Source organism: Triturus cristatus, chromosome 1_1 (genome assembly GCF_964204655.1).
Source record: "Triturus cristatus chromosome 1_1, aTriCri1.1, whole genome shotgun sequence".
NCBI classification, from domain to species: Eukaryota; Metazoa; Chordata; class Amphibia; order Caudata; family Salamandridae; genus Triturus; species Triturus cristatus.
In genome coordinates, this window is record NC_140579.1 from 1,000,672,621 (window position 1) to 1,000,695,295 (window position 22,675).

Genomic DNA, 22,675 nt, shown 5'->3' on the forward strand with positions numbered 1-22,675 from the left:
ATGTTAGCCATCACAGTTCAAGAAAACAAGCTGCCCCTTTCCTACGAATGCAAGTCTTACAGAACCAGACCACCACAAATTAAATCTCTGACAACAATTCCTTTGTGCACACAGACTCATGGTGTGATTCCAGGCAGAAAAAGATATTTGATTGGCAATTTCAAAGCACATTTACTACTGTGGTTTTGCAAGTGATAATTACTGTAACAGCCTGACACATTTTCCTTATAGTTCAGAGAGGCAGAAAAGAGCACATGTCCTAACAGCTACTTGAGAGCATGAGCATGTGTAACCTGGGTGAGTGATTAGAGTACAGTAAAGGAAATGTGCCTTAGTGATATTGATTGTGTTAGCGTTACTCACTGCTATCTGAAATACCACACAGTGCTGAATACTTAGCATGGGAGTGCAGGAGAAGCACCCGCCTGTGTGCTAAGAGCGTGCTTCTGGAGACTGTGTATTGTCAGGTGCAAGAGAGATCTGCATGGACGCTTGCACAACTGCATGAAGATTGGACAGATGTATGTAAGAGTACATGTGGGGTAAGGGTTAATTGGAGTTTTGAACATGTAGGACCTACCTCACCCATTGCAAGAGTGAAAGGACAATCTACCCTGTTGTTTTCAAATGTGTTAGCATTTGCCTCTCATTTGTGAGATATTGATTTGTGCTGAATGCTAGCCATCACACTTCAAGAAAACAAGCTGCCCCTTTCCTATGAATGCAAGTCTTACAGAACCAGACCACCACTAATTAAATCTCTGACAACAATTCCTTTGTGCACACAGACTCATGGTGTGATTCTAGGCAGAAAACAATATTTGATTGGCAATTACTACTGTGGTGTTGCAAGTGATAATTACTGTAACAGCCTGACACATTTTCCTTATAGTTTAGAGGGCCAGAAAAGAGCACATGTCCTAACAGCTACTTGAGACTATGAGCATGTGTAACCTGGGTGAGTGATTAGACTACAGCAAAGAAAATGAGCCTTAGTGATATTGATTGTGTTAGCATTGCTCACTGCTATCTGAAATACCACACAGTGCTGAATAATAAGCATGAGAGTGCAGGAGAAGCAGCTGGCTGTGTGCTAAGAGCGTACTTCTGGAGACTGTGTATTGGCAGGTGCAAGAGAGATCTGAATGGACGCTTGCACAACTGCATGAAGACTGCACAGATGTATGTAAGAGTACATGTGGGGTAAGGGTTAATTGGAGTTTTGAACATGTAGGATCTACCTCACCCATGGCAGGAGTGGAAGGAAAATCTACCCTGTTGTTTTCAAATATGTTAGCATTTGCCTCTCATTTGTGAGATATTGATTTGTGCTGAATGTTAGCCATCACAGGTCAAGAAAACAAGCTGCCCCTTTCCTACGAATGCAAGTCTTACAGAACCAGACCACCACAAATTAAATCTCTGACAACAATTCCTTTGTGCACACAGACTCATGGTGTGATTCTAGGCAGAAAACGATATTTGATTGGCAATTTCAAAGCACATTTACTACTGTGGTTTTGCAAGTGATAATTACTGTAACAGCCTGACAAATTTTCCTTATAGATCAGAGAGGCAGAAAAGAGCAAATGTCCTAACAGCTACTTGAGAGCATGAGCATGTGTAACCTGGGTGAGTGATTAGAGTACAGTAAAGGAAATGTGCCTTAGTGATATTGATTGTGTTAGCGTTACTCACTGCTATCTGAAATACCACACAGTGCTGAATACTTAGCATGGGAGTGCAGGAGAAGCACCCGCCTGTGTGCTAAGAGCGTGCTTCTGGAGACTGTGTATTGTCAGGTGCAAGAGAGATCTGCATGGACGCTTGCACAACTGCATGAAGATTGCACAGATGTATGTAAGAGTACATGTGGGGTAAGGGTTAATTGGAGTTTTGAACATGTAGGACCTACCTCACCCATTGCAGGAGTGAAACGACAATCTACCCTGTTGTTTTCAAATGTGTTAGCATTTGCCTCTCATTTGTGAGATATTGATTTGTGCAGAATGCTAGCCATCACACTTCAAGAAAACAAGCTGCCCCTTTCCTATGAATGCAAGTCTTACAGAACCAGACCACCACTAATTAAATCTCTGACAACAATTCCTTTGTGCACACAGACTCATGGTGTGATTCTAGGCAGAAAACAATATTTGATTGGCAATTACTACTGTGGTGTTGCAAGTGATAATTACTGTAACAGCCTGACACATTTTCCTTATAGTTTAGAGGGCCAGAAAAGAGCACATGTCCTAACAGCTACTTGAGAGCATGAGCATGTGTAACCTGGGTGAGTGATTAGACTACAGTGAAGGAAATGAGCCTTAGTGATATTGATTGTGTTAGCATTACTCACTGCTTTCTGAAATACCACACAGTGCTGAATACTTAGCATGGCAGTGCAGGAGAAGCACCTGCCTGTGCGCTAAGAGCGTGCTTCTGGAGACTGTGTATTGTCAGGTGCAAGAGAGATCTGCATGGATGCTTGCACAACTGCATGAAGACTGCAGATATGTATGTAAGATCACCTGTGGTAAGGGTTAATTGGAGTTTTGAACATGTAGGAACTACCTCACCCATTGCAGGAGTGTAAGGAAAATCTACCCTGTTATTTTCAAATGTGTTAGCATTTGCCTCTCATTTGTGAGATATTGATTTGTGCTGAATGCTAGCCATCACAGTTCAAGAAAACAAGCTGCCCCTTTCCTACGAATGCAAGTCTTACAGAACCAGATCAACACAAATTAAATCTCTGTCAACAATTCCTTTGTGCACACAGACTCATGGTGTGATTCTAGGCAGAAAATGATATTTGATTGCCAATTTCAAAGCACATTTACTACTGTGGTTTTGCAAGTGATAATTACTGTAACAGCCTGACACCTTTTCATTATAGTTTATAGAGGCAGAAAAGAGCACATGTCCTAACAGCTACTTGAGAGCATGAGCAAGTGGAACCTGGGTGAGTGATTAGACTAGAGCAAAGGTAATGAGCCTTGGTGATGTCGATTGTGTTAGCGTTACTCACTGCTATCTGAAATACCACACAGTGCTGAATACTTAGCATGGGAGTGCAGGAGAAGCACCTGCCTGTGTGCAAAGAGCGTGCTTCTGGAGACTGTGTATTGTCAGGTGAAAGAGAGATCTGCATGGACGCTTGCACAACTGCATGAAGACTGCACAGATGTATGTAAGAGTACATGTCGGGTAAGGGTTAATTGGAGTTTTGAACATGTAGGATCTACCTCACCCATTGCAGGAGTGTAAGGAAAATCTACCCTGTTGTTTTCAAATGTGTTAGCATTTGCCTCTCATTTGTGAGATATTGATTTGTGCTGAATGCTAGCCATCACACTTCAAGAAAACAAGCTGCCCCTTTCCTACGAATGCAAGTCTTACAGAACCAGACCACCACGAATTAAATCTCTGGCAACTATTCCTTTGTACACACAGACTCACGGTGTGATTCTAGGCAGAAAACGATATTTGATTGGCAATTTCAAAGCACATTTACTACTGTCGTTTTGCAAGTGATAATTACTGTAACAGCCTGACACATTTTCCTTATAGTTTAGAGAGGCAGAAAAGAGCACATGTCCTACCAGCTACTTGAGAGCATGAGCATGTGTAACCTGGGTGAGTGATTAGACTAGAGCACAGGAAATGAGCCTTGGTGATGTTGATTGTGTTAGAGTTACTCACAGCTATCTGAAATACCACACAGTGCTGAATACTTAGCATGGGCGTGCAGGAGAAGCACCTGCCTGTGTGCTAAGAGCGTGCTTCTGGAGACTGTGTATTGTCAGGTGCAAGAGAGATCTGCATGGACGCATGCACAACTGCATGAAGTCTGCACAGATCTATGTAAGAGTACATGTGGGGTAAGGGTTAATTGGAGTTTTGAACATGTAGGATCTACCTCACCCATTGCAGGAGTGTAAGGAAAATCTACCCTGTTGTTTTCAAATGTGTTAGCATTTGCCTCTCATTTGTGAGATATTGATTTGTGCTGAATGCTAGCCATCACACTTCAAGAAAACAAGCTGCCCCTTTCCTACGAATGCAAGTCTTACAGAACCAGACCACCACGAATTAAATCTCTGACAACAATTCCTTTGTGCACACAGACTCATGGTGTGATTCTAGGCAGAAAACGATATTTGATTGGCAATTTCAAAGCACATTTACTACTGTGGTTTTGCAAGTGATAATTACTGTAACAGCCTGACACATTTTCCTTATAGTTTAGAGAGGCAGAAAAGAGCACATGTCCTAACAGCTACTTGAGAGCATGAGCATGTGTAACCTGGGTGAGTGATTAGACTACAGCAAAGGAAATGAGCCTTAGTGATATTGATTGTGTTAGCGTTACTCACTGCTATCTGAAATACCACACAGTGCTGAATACTTAGCACGGGAGTGCAGGAGAAGCACCTGCCTGTGTGCTAAGAGCGTGCTTCTGGAGACTGTGTATTGTCAGGTGCAAGAGAGATCTGCATGGACGCTTGCACAACTGCATGAAGACTGCAGAGATGTATGTAAGATCACCTGTGGTAAGGGTTAATTGGAGTTTTGAACATGTAGGAACTACCTCACCCATTGCAGGAGTGTAAGGAAAATCTACCCTGTTGTTTTCAAATGTGTTAGCATTTGCCTCTACTTTGTGAGATATTGATTTGTGCTGAATGCTAGCCATCACACTTCAAGAAAACAAGCTGCCCCTTTCCTACGAATGCAAGTCTTACAGAACCAGACCACCACGAATTAAATCTCTGACAACAATTGCTTAGTGCACACAGACTCATGGTGTTATTCTAGGCAGAAAACGATATTTGATTGGCAATTTCAAAGCACATTTACTACTGTCGTTTTGCAAGTGATAATTACTGTAACAGCCTGACACATTTTCCTTAAAGTTTAGAGAGGCAGAAAAGAGCACATGTCCTAACAGCTACTTGAGAGCATGAGCAAGTGGAACCTGGGTGAGTGATTAGACTAGAGCAAAGGTAATGAGCCTTGGTGATGTCGATTGTGTTAGCGTTACTCACTGCTATCTGAAATACCACACAGTGCTGAATACTTAGCATGGGCGTGCAGGAGATGCACCTGCCTGTGTGCTAAGAGCGTGCTTCTGGAGACTGTGTATTGTCAGGTGCAAGAGAGATCTGCATGGACGCTTGCACAACTGCATGAAGACTGCACAGATGTATGTAATAGTACATGTGGGGTAAGGGTTAATTGGAGTTTTGAACATGTAGGATCTACCTCACCCATTGCAGGAGTGTAAGGAAAATCTACCCTGTTGTTTTCAAATGTGTTAGCATTTGCCTCTCATTTGTGAGATATTGATTTGGGCTGAATGCTAGCCATCACACTTCAAGAAAACAAGCTGCCCCTTTCCTACGAATGCAAGTCCTACAGAACCAGACCACCACAAATTAAATCTCTGACAACAATTCCTTTGTGCACACAGACTCATGGTGTGATTCTAGGCAGAAAACGATATTTGATTGGCAATTTCAAAGCACATTTACTACTGTGGCTTTGCAAGTGATAATTACTGTAACAGCCTGACACATTTTCCTTAAAGTTTAGAGAGGCAGAAAAGAGCACATGTCCTAGCAGCCACTTGAGAGCATGAGTATGTCTAACCTGGGTGAGTGATTAGACTAGAGCAAAGGAAATGAGCCTTGGTGATGTTGATTGTGTTAGCGTTACTCACTGCTATCTGAAATACCACACAGTGCTGAATACTTAGCATGGGAGTGCAGGAGAAGCACCTGCCTGTGTGCTAAGAGCGTGCTTCTGGCAACTGTGTATTGTCAGGTGCAAGAGAGATCTGCATGGATGCTTGCACAACTGCATGAAGACTGCACAGATCTATGTAAGAGTACATGTGGGGTAAGGGTTAATTGGAGTTTTGAACATGTAGGATCTACCTCACCCATTGCAGGAGTGTAAGGAAAATCTACCCTGTTGTTTTCAAATGTGTTAGCATTTGCCTCTCATTTGTGAGATATTGATTTGGGCTGAATGCTAGCCATCACACTTCAAGAAAACAAGCTGCCCCTTTCCTACGAATGCAAGTCCTACAGAACCAGACCACCACAAATTAAATCTCTGACAACAATTCCTTTGTGCACACAGACTCATGGTGTGATTCTAGGCAGAAAACGATATTTGATTGGCAATTTCAAAGCACATTTACTACTGTGGTTTTGCAAGTGATAATTACTGTAACAGCCTGACACATTTTCCTTATAGTTCAGAGAGGCAGAAAAGAGCACATGTCCTAACAGCTACTTGAGAGCATGAGCATGTGTAACCTGGGTGAGTGATTAGAGTACAGTAAAGGAAATGTGCCTTAGTGATATTGATTGTGTTAGCGTTACTCACTGCTATCTGAAATACCACACAGTGCTGAATACTTAGCATGGGAGTGCAGGAGAAGCACCCGCCTGTGTGCTAAGAGCGTGCTTCTGGAGACTGTGTATTGTCAGGTGCAAGAGAGATCTGAATGGACGCTTGCACAACTGCATGAAGACTGCACAGATGTATGTAAGAGTACATGTGGGGTAAGGGTTAATTGGAGTTTTGAACATGTAGGATCTACCTCACCCATGGCAGGAGTGGAAGGAAAATCTACCCTGTTGTTTTCAAATATGTTAGCATTTGCCTCTCATTTGTGAGATATTGATTTGTGCTGAATGTTAGCCATCACATTTCAAGAAAACAAGCTGCCCCTTTCCTACGAATGCAAGTCTTACAGAACCAGACCACCACAAATTAAATCTCTGACAACAATTCCTTTGTGCACACAGACTCATGGTGTGATTCTAGGCAGAAAACGATATTTGATTGGCAATTTCAAAGCACATTTACTACTGTGGTTTTGCAAGTGATAATTACTGTAACAGCCTGACACATTTTCCTTATAGTTCAGAGAGGCAGAAAAGAGCACATGTCCTAACAGCTACTTGAGAGCATGAGCATGTGTAACCTGGGTGAGTGATTAGAGTACAGTAAAGGAAATGTGCCTTAGTGATATTGATTGTGTTAGCGTTAATCACTGCTATCTGAAATACCACACAGTGCTGAATACTTAGCATGGGAGTGCAGGAGAAGCACCCGCCTGTGTGCTAAGAGCGTGCTTCTGGAGACTGTGTATTGTCAGGTGCAAGAGAGATCTGCATGGACGCTTGCACAACTGCATGAAGATTGCACAGATGTATGTAAGAGTACATGTGGGGTAAGGGTTAATTGGAGTTTTGAACATGTAGGACCTACCTCACCCATTGCAGGAGTGAAAGGACAATCTACCCTGTTGTTTTCAAATGTGTTAGCATTTGCCTCTCATTTGTGAGATATTGATTTGTGCTGAATGTTAGCCATCACAGTTCAAGAAAACAAGCTGCCCCTTTCCTACGAATGCAAGTCTTACAGAACCAGACCACCACAAATTAAATCTCTGACAACAATTCCTTTGTGCACACAGACTCATGGTGTGATTCCAGGCAGAAAAAGATATTTGATTGGCAATTTCAAAGCACATTTACTACTGTGGTTTTGCAAGTGATAATTACTGTAACAGCCTGACACATTTTCCTTATAGTTCAGAGAGGCAGAAAAGAGCACATGTCCTAACAGCTACTTGAGAGCATGAGCATGTGTAACCTGGGTGAGTGATTAGAGTACAGTAAAGGAAATGTGCCTTAGTGATATTGATTGTGTTAGCGTTACTCACTGCTATCTGAAATACCACACAGTGCTGAATACTTAGCATGGGAGTGCAGGAGAAGCACCCGCCTGTGTGCTAAGAGCGTGCTTCTGGAGACTGTGTATTGTCAGGTGCAAGAGAAATCTGCATGGACGCTTGCACAACTGCATGAAGATTGCACAGATGTATGTAAGAGTACATGTGGGGTAAGGGTTAATTGGAGTTTTGAACATGTAGGACCTACCTCACCCATTGCAGGAGTGAAACGACAATCTACCCTGTTGTTTTCAAATGTGTTAGCATTTGCCTCTCATTTGTGAGATATTGATTTGTGCTGAATGCTAGCCATCACACTTCAAGAAAACAAGCTGCCCCTTTCCTATGAATGCAAGTCTTACAGAACCAGACCACCACTAATTAAATCTCTGACAACAATTCCTTTGTGCACACAGACTCATGGTGTGATTCTAGGCAGAAAACAATATTTGATTGGCAATTACTACTGTGGTGTTGCAAGTGATAATTACTGTAACAGCCTGACACATTTTCCTTATAGTTTAGAGGGCCAGAAAAGAGCACATGTCCTAACAGCTACTTGAGAGCATGAGCATGTGTAACCTGGGTGAGTGATTAGACTACAGTGAAGGAAATGAGCCTTAGTGATATTGATTGTGTTAGCATTACTCACTGCTTTCTGAAATACCACACAGTGCTGAATACTTAGCATGGCAGTGCAGGAGAAGCACCTGCCTGTGTGCTAAGAGCGTGCTTCTGGAGACTGTGTATTGTCAGGTGCAAGAGAGATCTGCATGGATGCTTGCACAACTGCATGAAGACTGCAGATATGTATGTAAGATCACCTGTGGTAAGGGTTAATTGGAGTTTTGAACATGTAGGAACTACCTCACCCATTGCAGGAGTGTAAGGAAAATCTACCCTGTTATTTTCAAATGTGTTAGCATTTGCCTCTCATTTGTGAGATATTGATTTGTGCTGAATGCTAGCCATCACAGTTCAAGAAAACAAGCTGCCCCTTTCCTACGAATGCAAGTCTTACAGAACCAGACCAACACAAATTAAATCTCTGTCAACAATTCCTTTGTGCACACAGACTCATGGTGTGATTCTAGGCAGAAAATGATATTTGATTGCCAATTTCAAAGCACATTTACTACTGTGGTTTTGCAAGTGATAATTACTGTAACAGCCTGACACCTTTTCATTATAGTTTAGAGAGGCAGAAAAGAGCACATGTCCTAACAGCTACTTGAGAGCATGAGCAAGTGGAACCTGGGTGAGTGATTAGACTAGAGCAAAGGTAATGAGCCTTGGTGATGTCGATTGTGTTAGCGTTACTCACTGATATCTGAAATACCACACAGTGCTGAATACTTAGCATGGGAGTGCAGGAGAAGCACCTGCCTGTGTGCAAAGAGCGTGCTTCTGGAGACTGTGTATTGTCAGGTGAAAGAGAGATCTGCATGGACGCTTGCACAACTGCATGAAGACTGCACAGATGTATGTAAGAGTACATGTGGGGTAAGGGTTAATTGGAGTTTTGAACATGTAGGATCTACCTCACCCATTGCAGGAGTGTAAGGAAAATCTACCCTGTTGTTTTCAAATGTGTTAGCATTTGCCTCTCATTTGTGAGATATTGATTTGTGCTGAATGCTAGCCATCACACTTCAAGAAAACAAGCTGCCCCTTTCCTACGAATGCAAGTCTTACAGAACCAGACCACCACGAATTAAATCTCTGGCAACTATTCCTTTGTACACACAGACTCACGGTGTGATTCTAGGCAGAAAACGATATTTGATTGGCAATTTCAAAGAACATTTACTACTGTCGTTTTGCAAGTGATAATTACTGTAACAGCCTGACACATTTTCCTTATAGTTTAGAGAGGCAGAAAAGAGCACATGTCCTACCAGCTACTTGAGAGCATGAGCATGTGTAACCTGGGTGAGTGATTACACTAGAGCAAAGGAAATGAGCCTTGGTGATGTTGATTGTGTTAACATTACTCACTGCTATCTGAAATACCACACAGTGCTGAATACTTAGCATGGGCGTGCAGGAGAAGCACCTGCCTGTGTGCTAAGAGCGTGCTTCTGGAGACTGTGTATTGTCAGGTGCAAGAGAGATCTGCATGGACGCATGCACAACTGCATGAAGTCTGCACAGATGTATGTAAGAGTACATGTGGGGTAAGGGTTAATTGGAGTTTTGAACATGGAGGATCTACCTCACCCATTACAGGAGTGTAAGGAAAATCTACCCTGTTGTTTTCAAATGTGTTAGCATTTGCCTCTCATTTGTGAGATATTGATTTGTGCTGAATACTAGCCATCACACTTCAAGAAAACAAGCTGCCCCTTTCCTACGACTGCAAGTCTTACAGAACCAGACCACCACGAATTAAATCTCTGACAACAATTCCTTTGTGCACACAGACTCATGGTGTGATTCTAAGCAGAAAACGATATTTGATTGGAAATTTCAAAGCACATTTACTACTATGGTTTTGCAAGTGATAATTACTGTAACAGCCTGACACATTTTCCTTATAGTTTAGAGAGGCAGAAAAGAGCACATGTCCTAACAGCTACTTGAGAGCATGAGCATGTGTAACCTGGGTGAGTGATTAGACTAGAGCACAGGAAATGAGCCTTGGTGATGTTGATTGTGTTAGAGTTACTCACTGCTATCTGAAATACCACACAGTGCTGAATACTTAGCATGGGAGTGCAGGAGAAGCACCTGCCTGTGTGCTAAGAGCGTGCTTCTGGCAACTGTGTATTGTCAGGTGCAAGAGAGATCTGCATGGATGCTTGCACAACTGCATGAAGACTGCACAGATCTATGTAAGAGTACATGTGGGGTAAGGGTTAATTGGAGTTTTGAACATGTAGGATCTACCTCACCCATTGCAGGAGTGTAAGGAAAATCTACCCTGTTGTTTTCAAATGTGTTAGCATTTGCCTCTCATTTGTGAGATATTGATTTGTGCTGAATGCTAGCCATCACACTTCAAGAAAACAAGCTGCCCCTTTCCTACGAATGCAAGTCTTACAGAACCAGACCACCACGAATTAAATCTCTGACAACAATTCCTTTGTGCACACAGACTCATGGTGTGATTCTAGGCAGAAAACGATATTTGATTGGCAATTTCAAAGCACATTTACTACTGTGGTTTTGCAAGTGATAATTACTGTAACAGCCTGACACATTTTCCTTATAGTTTAGAGAGGCAGAAAAGAGCACATGTCCTAACAGCTACTTGAGAGCATGAGCATGTGTAACCTGGGTGAGTGATTAGACTACAGCAAAGGAAATGAGCCTTAGTGATATTGATTGTGTTAGCGTTACTCACTGCTATCTGAAATACCACACAGTGCTGAATACTTAGCACGGGAGTGCAGGAGAAGCACCTGCCTGTGTGCTAAGAGCGTGCTTCTGGAGACTGTGTATTGTCAGGTGCAAGAGAGATCTGCATGGACGCTTGCACAACTGCATGAAGACTGCAGAGATGTATGTAAGATCACCTGTGGTAAGGGTTAATTGGAGTTTTGAACATGTAGGAACTACCTCACCCATTGCAGGAGTGTAAGGAAAATCTACCCTGTTGTTTTCAAATGTGTTAGCATTTGCCTCTACTTTGTGAGATATTGATTTGTGCTGAATGCTAGCCATCACACTTCAAGAAAACAAGCTGCCCCTTTCCTACGAATGCAAGTCTTACAGAACCAGACCAACACGAATTAAATCTCTGACAACAATTCCTTAGTGCACACAGACTCATGGTGTTATTCTAGGCAGAAAACGATATTTGATTGGCAATTTCAAAGCACATTTACTACTGTCGTTTTGCAAGTGATAATTACTGTAACAGCCTGACACATTTTCCTTAAAGTTTAGAGAGGCAGAAAAGAGCACATGTCCTAACAGCTACTTGAGAGCATGAGCAAGTGGAACCTGGGTGAGTGATTAGACTAGAGCAAAGGTAATGAGCCTTGGTGATGTCGATTGTGTTAGCGTTACTCACTGCTATCTGAAATACCACACAGTGCTGAATACTTAGCATGGGCGTGCAGGAGATGCACCTGCCTGTGTGCTAAGAGCGTGCTTCTGGAGACTGTGTATTGTCAGGTGCAAGAGAGATCTGCATGGACGCTTGCACAACTGCATGAAGACTGCACAGATGTATGTAATAGTACATGTGGGGTAAGGGTTAATTGGAGTTTTGAACATGTAGGATCTACCTCACCCATTGCAGGAGTGTAAGGAAAATCTACCCTGTTGTTTTCAAATGTGTTAGCATTTGCCTCTCATTTGTGAGATATTGATTTGGGCTGAATGCTAGCCATCACACTTCAAGAAAACAAGCTGCCCCTTTCCTACGAATGCAAGTCCTACAGAACCAGACCACCACAAATTAAATCTCTGACAACAATTCCTTTGTGCACACAGACTCATGGTGTGATTCTAGGCAGAAAACGATATTTGATTGGCAATTTCAAAGCACATTTACTACTGTGGCTTTGCAAGTGATAATTACTGTAACAGCCTGACACATTTTCCTTAAAGTTTAGAGAGGCAGAAAAGAGCACATGTCCTAGCAGCCACTTGAGAGCATGAGTATGTCTAACCTGGGTGAGTGATTAGACTAGAGCACAGGAAATGAGCCTTGGTGATGTTGATTGTGTTAGAGTTACTCACTGCTATCTGAAATACCACACAGTGCTGAATACTTAGCATGGGAGTGCAGGAGAAGCACCTGCCTGTGTGCTAAGAGCGTGCTTCTGGCAACTGTGTATTGTCAGGTGCAAGAGAGATCTGCATGGATGCTTGCACAACTGCATGAAGACTGCACAGATCTATGTAAGAGTACATGTGGGGTAAGGGTTAATTGGAGTTTTGAACATGTAGGATCTACCTCACCCATTGCAGGAGTGTAAGGAAAATCTACCCTGTTGTTTTCAAATGTGTTAGCATTTGCCTCTCATTTGTGAGATATTGATTTGTGCTGAATGCTAGCCATCACACTTCAAGAAAACAAGCTGCCCCTTTCCTACGAATGCAAGTCTTACAGAACCAGACCACCACGAATTAAATCTCTGACAACAATTCCTTTGTGCACACAGACTCATGGTGTGATTCTAGGCAGAAAACGATATTTGATTGGCAATTTCAAAGCACATTTACTACTGTGGTTTTGCAAGTGATAATTACTGTAACAGCCTGACACATTTTCCTTATAGTTTAGAGAGGCAGAAAAGAGCACATGTCCTAACAGCTACTTGAGAGCATGAGCATGTGTAACCTGGGTGAGTGATTAGACTACAGCAAAGGAAATGAGCCTTAGTGATATTGATTGTGTTAGCGTTACTCACTGCTATCTGAAATACCACACAGTGCTGAATACTTAGCACGGGAGTGCAGGAGAAGCACCTGCCTGTGTGCTAAGAGCGTGCTTCTGGAGACTGTGTATTGTCAGGTGCAAGAGAGATCTGCATGGACGCTTGCACAACTGCATGAAGACTGCAGAGATGTATGTAAGATCACCTGTGGTAAGGGTTAATTGGAGTTTTGAACATGTAGGAACTACCTCACCCATTGCAGGAGTGTAAGGAAAATCTACCCTGTTGTTTTCAAATGTGTTAGCATTTGCCTCTACTTTGTGAGATATTGATTTGTGCTGAATGCTAGCCATCACACTTCAAGAAAACAAGCTGCCCCTTTCCTACGAATGCAAGTCTTACAGAACCAGACCACCACGAATTAAATCTCTGACAACAATTCCTTAGTGCACACAGACTCATGGTGTTATTCTAGGCAGAAAACGATATTTGATTGGCAATTTCAAAGCACATTTACTACTGTCGTTACGCAAGTGATAATTACTGTAACAGCCTGACACATTTTCCTTAAAGTTTAGAGAGGCAGAAAAGAGCACATGTCCTAACAGCTACTTGAGAGCATGAGCAAGTGGAACCTGGGTGAGTGATTAGACTAGAGCAAAGGTAATGAGCCTTGGTGATGTCGATTGTGTTAGCGTTACTCACTGCTATCTGAAATACCACACAGTGCTGAATACTTAGCATGGGCGTGCAGGAGATGCACCTGCCTGTGTGCTAAGAGCGTGCTTCTGGAGACTGTGTATTGTCAGGTGCAAGAGAGATCTGCATGGACGCTTGCACAACTGCATGAAGACTGCACAGATGTATGTAATAGTACATGTGGGGTAAGGGTTAATTGGAGTTTTGAACATGTAGGATCTACCTCACCCATTGCAGGAGTGTAAGGAAAATCTACCCTGTTGTTTTCAAATGTGTTAGCATTTGCCTCTCATTTGTGAGATATTGATTTGGGCTGAATGCTAGCCATCACACTTCAAGAAAACAAGCTGCCCCTTTCCTACGAATGCAAGTCCTACAGAACCAGACCACCACAAATTAAATCTCTGACAACAATTCCTTTGTGCACACAGACTCATGGTGTGATTCTAGGCAGAAAACGATATTTGATTGGCAATTTCAAAGCACATTTACTACTGTGGCTTTGCAAGTGATAATTACTGTAACAGCCTGACACATTTTCCTTAAAGTTTAGAGAGGCAGAAAAGAGCACATGTCCTAGCAGCCACTTGAGAGCATGAGTATGTCTAACCTGGGTGAGTGATTAGACTAGAGCAAAGGAAATGAGCCTTGGTGATGTTGATTGTGTTAGCGTTACTCACTGCTATCTGAAATACCACACAGTGCTGAATACTTAGCATGGGAGTGCAGGAGAAGCACCTGCCTGTGTGCTAAGAGCGTGCTTCTGGCAACTGTGTATTGTCAGGTGCAAGAGAGATCTGCATGGATGCTTGCACAACTGCATGAAGACTGCACAGATCTATGTAAGAGTACATGTGGGGTAAGGGTTAATTGGAGTTTTGAACATGTAGGATCTACCTCACCCATTGCAGGAGTGTAAGGAAAATCTACCCTGTTGTTTTCAAATGTGTTAGCATTTGCCTCTCATTTGTGAGATATTGATTTGGGCTGAATGCTAGCCATCACACTTCAAGAAAACAAGCTGCCCCTTTCCTACGAATGCAAGTCCTACAGAACCAGACCACCACAAATTAAATCTCTGACAACAATTCCTTTGTGCACACAGACTCATGGTGTGATTCTAGGCAGAAAACGATATTTGATTGGCAATTTCAAAGCACATTTACTACTGTGGCTTTGCAAGTGATAATTACTGTAACAGCCTGACACATTTTCCTTAAAGTTTAGAGAGGCAGAAAAGAGCACATGTCCTAGCAGCTACTTGAGAGCATGAGTATGTCTAACCTGGGTGAGTGATTAGAGTAGAGCAAAGGAAATGAGCCTTGGTGATGTTGATTGTGTTAGCGTTACTCACTGCTATCTGAAATACCACACAGTGCTGAATACTTAGCATGGGAGTGCAGGAGAAGCACCTGCCTGTGTGCTAAGAGCGTGCTTCTGGCAACTGTGTATTGTCAGGTGCAAGAGAGATCTGCATGGACGCTTGCACAACTGCATGAAGACTGCAGAGATGTATGTAAGATCACCTGTGGTAAGGGTTAATTGGAGTTTTGAACATGTAGGAACTACCTCACCCATTGCAGGAGTGTAAGGAAAATCTACCCTGTTGTTTTCAAATGTGTTAGCATTTGCCTCTACTTTGTGAGATATTGATTTGTGCTGAATGCTAGCCATCACACTTCAAGAAAACAAGCTGCCCCTTTCCTACGAATGCAAGTCTTACAGAACCAGACCACCACGAATTAAATCTCTGACAACAATTCCTTAGTGCACACAGACTCATGGTGTTATTCTAGGCAGAAAACGATATTTGATTGGCAATTTCAAAGCACATTTACTACTGTCGTTTTGCAAGTGATAATTACTGTAACAGCCTGACACATTTTCCTTATAGTTTAGAGTGGCAGAAAAGAGCACATGTCCTAACAGCTATTTGAGAGCATGAGCATGTGTAACCTGGGTGAGTGATTAGACTACAGCAAAGGAAATGAGCCTTGGTGATGTTGATTGTGTTAGCGTTACTCACTGCTATCTGAAATACCACACAGTGCTGAATACTTAGCATGGGAGTGCAGGAGAAGCACCTGCCTGTGTGCTAAGAGCGTGCTTCTGGAGACTGTGTATTGTCAGGTGCAAGAGAGATCTGCATGGACGCTTGCACAACTGCATGAAGACTGCAGAGATGTATGTAAGATCAACTGTGGTAAGGGTTAATTGGAGTTTTGAACATGTAGGAACTACCTCACCCATTGCAGGAGTGTAAGGAAAATCTACCCTGTTGTTTTCAAATGTGTTAGCATTTGCCTCTCATTTGTGAGATATTGATTTGTGCTGAATGCTAGCCATCACAGTTCAAGAAAACAAGCTGCCCCTTTCCTACGAATGCATGTCTTACAGAACCAGACCAATACAAATTAAATCTCTGACAACAATTCCTTTGTGCACACAGACTCATGGTGTGATTCTAGGCAGAAAACGATATTTGATTGGCAATTTCAAAGCACATTTATTACTGTGGTTTTGCAAGTGATAATTACTGTAACAGCCTGACACATTTTCCTTATAGTTTAGAGAGGCAGAAAAGAGCACATGTCCTAACAGCTACTTGAGAGCATGAGCATGTGTACCCTGGGTGAGTGATTAGACTACAGCAAAGGAAATGAGCCTTAGTGATATTGATTGTGTTAGCGTTACTCACTGCTATCTGAAATACCACACAGTGCTGAATACTTAGCATGGGAGTGCAGGAGAAGCACCTGCCTGTGTGCTAAGAGTGTGCTTCTGGAGACTGTGTATTGTCAGGTGCAAGAGAGATCTGCATGGACGCTTGCACAACTGCATGAAGACTGCACAGATGTATGTAAGAGTACATGTGGGGTAAGGGTTAATTGGAGTTTTGAACATGTACGATCTACCTCACCCATTGCAGGAGTGTAAGGAAAATCTACCCTGTTGTTTTCAAATGTGTTAGCATTTGCCTCTCATTTGTGAGATATTGATTTGTGCTGAATGCTAGCCATCACACTTCAAGAAAACAAGCTGCCCCTTTCCTACGAATGCAAGTCTTACAGAACCAGACCACCACGAATTAAATCTCTGACAACAATTCCTTTGTGCACGCAGACTCATGGTGTGATTCTAGGCAGAAAACGATATTTGATTGGCAATTTCAAAGCACATTTATTACTGTGGTTTTGCAAGTGATAATTACTGTAACAGCCTGACACATTTTCCTTATAGTTTAGAGAGGCAGAAAAGAGCACATGTCCTAACAGCTACTTGAGAGCATGAGCATGTGTACCCTGGGTGAGTGATTAGACTACAGCAAAGGAAATGAGCCTTAGTGATATTGATTGTGTTAGCGTTACTCACTGCTATCTGAAATACCACACAGTGCTGAATACTTAGCATGGGAGTGCAGGAGAAGCACCTGCCTGTGTGCTAAGAGCGTGCTTCTGGAGAATGTGTATTGTCAGGTGCAAGAGAGATTTGCATGGACGCTTGCACAACTGCATGAAGACTGCAGAGATGTATCTAAGGTCACCTGTGGTAAGGGTTAATTGGAGTTTTGAACATGTAGGAACTACCTCACCCGTTGCAGGAGTGTAAGGAAAATCTACCCTGTTGTTGTCAAATGTGTTAGCATTTGCCTCTCATTTGTGAGATATTGATTTGTGCTGAATGCTAGCCATCACAGTTCAAGAAAACAAGCTGCCCCTTTACTACGAATGCATGTCTTACAGAACCAGACCAACACAAATTAAATCTCTGACAACAATTCCTTTGTGCACACAGACTCATGGTGTGATTCTAGGAAGAAAAAACGATATTTGATTGCCAATTTCAAAGCACATTTACTACTGTGGTTTTGCAAGTGATAATTACTGTAACAGCCTGACACCTTTTCCTTATAGTTTAAAGTGGAAGAAAAGAGCACATGTCCTAACAGCTACTTGAGAGCATGAGCATGTCTAACCTGGGTGAGTGATTAGACTAGAGCAAAGGAAATGAGCCTTGGTGATGTTGATTGTGTTAGCGTTACTCACTGCTATCTGAAATACCACACAGTGCTGAATACTTAGCATGGGAGTGCAGGAGAAGCACCTGCCTGTGTGCTAAGAGCGTGCTTCTGGAGACTGTGTATTGTCAGGTGCAAGAGAGATCTGCATGGACGCTTGCACAACTGCATGAAGACTGCACAGATGTATGTAAGAGTACATGTGGGGTAAGGGTTAATTGGAGTTTTGAACATGTAGGACCTACCTCACCCATTGCAGGAGTGTAAGGAAAATCTACCCTGTTGTTTTCAAATGTGTTAGCATTTGCCTCTCATTTGTGAGATATTGATTTGTGCTGAATGCTAGCCATCACACTTCAAGAAAACAAGCTGTCCCTTTCCTACGAATGCAAGTCTTACAGAACCAGACCACCACGAATTAAATCTCTGACAACAATTCCTTTGTGCACACAGACTCATGGTGTGATTCTAGGCAGAAAACGATATGTGATTGGCAATTTCAAAGCACATTTACTACTGTCGTTTTGCAAGTGATAATTACTGTAACAGCCTGACACATGTTCCTTATAGTTTAGAGAGGCAGAAAAGAGCACATGTCCTAACAGCTACTTGAGAGCATGAGCATGTGTAACCTGGGTGAGTGATTAGACTACAGCAAAGGAAATGAGCCTTGGTGATGTTGATTGTGTTAGCGTTACTCACTGCTATCTGAAATACCACACAGTGCTGAATACTTAGCATGGGAGTGCAGGAGAAGCACCTGCCTGTGTGCTAAGAGCGTGCTTCTGGAGACTGTGTATTGTCAGGTGCAAGAGAGATCTGCATGGACGCTTGCACAACTGCATGAAGACTGCAGAGATGTATGTAAGATCAACTGTGGTAAGGGTTAATTGGAGTTTTGAACATGTAGGAACTACCTCACCCATTGCAGGAGTGTAAGGAAAATCTACCCTGTTGTTTTCAAATGTGTTAGCATTTGCCTCTCATTTGTGAGATATTGATTTGTGCTGAATGCTAGCCATCACACTTCAAGAAAACAAGCTGCCCCTTTCCTACGAATGCAAGTCCTACAGAACCAGACCACCACAAATTAAATCTCTGACAACAATTCCTTTGTGCACACAGACTCATGGTGTGATTCTAGGCAGAAAACGATATTTGATTGGCAATTTCAAAGCACATTTACTACTGTGGCTTTGCAAGTGATAATTACTGTAACAGCCTGACACATTTTCCTTAAAGTTTAGAGAGGCAGAAAAGAGCACATGTCCTAGCAGCCACTTGAGAGCATGAGTATGTCTAACCTGGGTGAGTGATTAGACTAGAGCAAAGGAAATGAGTCTTGGTGATGTTGATTGTGTTAGCGTTACTCACTGCTATCTGAAATACCACACAGTGCTGAATACTTAGCATGGGAGTGCAGGAGAAGCACCTGCCTGTGTGCTAAGAGCGTGCTTCTGGCAACTGTGTATTGTCAGGTGCAAGAGAGATCTGCATGGATGCTTGCACAACTGCATGAAGACTGCACAGATCTATGTAAGAGTACATGTGGGGTAAGGGTTAATTGGAGTTTTGAACATGTAGGATCTACCTCACCCATTGCAGGAGTGTAAGGAAAATCTACCCTGTTGTTTTCAAATGTGTTAGCATTTGCCTCTCATTTGTGAGATATTGATTTGGGCTGAATGCTAGCCATCACACTTCAAGAAAACAAGCTGCCCCTTTCCTACGAATGCAAGTCCTACAGAACCAGACCACCACAAATTAAATCTCTGACAACAATTCCTTTGTGCACACAGACTCATGGTGTGATTCTAGGCAGAAAACGATATTTGATTGGCAATTTCAAAGCACATTTACTACTGTCGTTTTGCAAGTGATAATTACTGTAACAGCCTGACACATTTTCCTTATAGTTTAGAGAGGCAGAAAAGAGCACATGTCCTAACAGCTACTTGAGAGCATGAGCATGTGTAACCTGGGTGAGTGATTAGACTACAGCAAAGGAAATGAGCCTTAGTGATATTGATTGTGTTAGCGTTACTCACTGCTATCTGAAATACCACACAGTGCTGAATACTTAGCATGGGAGTGCAGGAGAAGCACCTGCCTGTGTGCTAAGAGTGTGCTTCTGGAGACTGTGTATTGTCAGGTGCAAGAGAGTTCTGCATGGACGCTTGCACAACTGCATGAAGACTGCAGAGATGTATGTAAGATCAACTGTGGTAAGGGTTAATTGGAGTTTTGAACATGTAGGAACTACCTCACCCATTGCAGGAGTGTAAGGAAAATCTACCCTGTTGTTTTCTAATGTGTTAGCATTTGCCTCTCATTTGTGAGATATTGATTTGTGCTGAATACTAGCCATCACAGTTCAAGAAAACAAGCTGCCCCTTTCCTACGAATGCATGTCTTACAGAACCAGACCAATACAAATTAAATCTCTGACAACAATTCCTTTGTGCACACAGACTCATGGTGTGATTCTAGGCAGAAAACGATATTTGATTGGCAATTTCAAAGCACATTTATTACTGTGGTTTTGCAAGTGATAATTACTGTAACAGCCTGACACATTTTCCGTATAGTTTAGAGAGGCAGAAAAGAGCACATGTCCTAACAGCTACTTGAGAGCATGATCATGTGTACCCTGGGTGAGTGATTAGACTACAGCAAAGGAAATGAGCCTTAGTGATATTGATTGTGTTAGCGTTACTCACTGCTATCTGAAATACCACACAGTGCTGAATAGTTAGCATGGGAGTGCAGGAGAAGCACCTGCCTGTGTGCTAAGAGTGTGCTTCTGGAGACTGTGTATTGTCAGGTGCAAGAGAGATCTGCATGGACGCTTGCACAACTGCATGAAGACTGCACAGATGTATGTAAGAGTACATGTGGGGTAAGGGTTAATTGGAGTTTTGAACATGTACGATCTACCTCACCCATTGCAGGAGTGTAAGGAAAATCTACCCTGTTGTTTTCAAATGTGTTAGCATTTGCCTCTCATTTGTGAGATATTGATTTGTGCTGAATGCTAGCCATCACACTTCAAGAAAACAAGCTGCCCCTTTCCTACGAATGCAAGTCTTACAGAACCAGACCATCACGAATTAAATCTCTGACAACAATTCCTTTGTGCACACAGACTCATGGTGTGATTCTAGGCAGAAAACGATATTTGATTGGCAATTTCAAAGCACATTTACTACTGTGGTTTTGCAAGTGATAATTACTGTAACAGCCTGACACATTTTCCTTATAGTTTAGAGAGGCAGAAAAGAGCACATGTCCTAACAGCTACTTGAGAGCATGAGCATGTGTAACCTGGGTGAGTGATTAGACTACAGCAAAGGAAATGAGCCTTAGTGATATTGATTGTGTTAGCGTTACTCACTGCTATCTGAAATACCACACAGTGCTGAATACTTAGCACGGGAGTGCAGGAGAAGCACCTGCCTGTGTGCTAAGAGCGTGCTTCTGGAGACTGTGTATTGTCAGGTGCAAGAGAGATCTGCATGGACGCTTGCACAACTGCATGAAGACTGCAGAGATGTATGTAAGATCACCTGTGGTAAGGGTTAATTGGAGTTTTGAACATGTAGGAACTACCTCACCCATTGCAGGAGTGTAAGGAAAATCTACCCTGTTGTTTTCAAATGTGTTAGCATTTGCCTCTACTTTGTGAGATATTGATTTGTGCTGAATGCTAGCCATCACACTTCAAGAAAACAAGCTGCCCCTTTCCTACGAATGCAAGTCTTACAGAACCAGACCACCACGAATTAAATCTCTGACAACAATTCCTTAGTGCACACAGACTCATGGTGTTATTCTAGGCAGAAAACGATATTTGATTGGCAATTTCAAAGCACATTTACTACTGTCGTTTTGCAAGTGATAATTACTGTAACAGCCTGACACATTTTCCTTATAGTTTAGAGTGGCAGAAAAGAGCACATGTCCTAACAGCTATTTGAGAGCATGAGCATGTGTAACCTGGGTGAGTGATTAGACTACAGCAAAGGAAATGAGCCTTGGTGATGTTGATTGTGTTAGCGTTACTCACTGCTATCTGAAATACCACACAGTGCTGAATACTTAGCATGGGAGTGCAGGAGAAGCACCTGCCTGTGTGCTTAGAGTGTGCTTCTGGAGACTGTGTATTGTCAGGTGCAAGAGAGATCTGCATGGACGCTTGCACAACTGCATGAAGACTGCAGAGATGTATGTAAGATCAACTGTGGTAAGGGTTAATTGGAGTTTTGAACATGTAGGAACTACCTCACCCATTGCAGGAGTGTAAGGAAAATCTACCCTGTTGTTTTCAAATGTGTTAGCATTTGCCTCTCATTTGTGAGATATTGATTTGTGCTGAATGCTAGCCATCACAGTTCAAGAAAACAAGCTGCCCCTTTCCTACGAATGCATGTCTTACAGAACCAGACCAATACAAATTAAATCTCTGACAACAATTCCTTTGTGCACACAGACTCATGGTGTGATTCTAGGCAGAAAACGATATTTGATTGGCAATTTCAAAGCACATTTATTACTGTGGTTTTGCAAGTGATAATTACTGTAACAGCCTGACACATTTTCCTTATAGTTTAGAGAGGCAGAAAAGAGCACATGTCCTAACAGCTACTTGAGAGCATGAGCATGTGTACCCTGGGTGAGTGATTAGACTACAGCAAAGGAAATGAGCCTTAGTGATATTGATTGTGTTAGCGTTACTCACTGCTATCTGAAATACCACACAGTGCTGAATACTTAGCATGGGAGTGCAGGAGAAGCACCTGCCTGTGTGCTAAGAGTGTGCTTCTGGAGACTGTGTATTGTCAGGTGCAAGAGAGATCTGCATGGACGCTT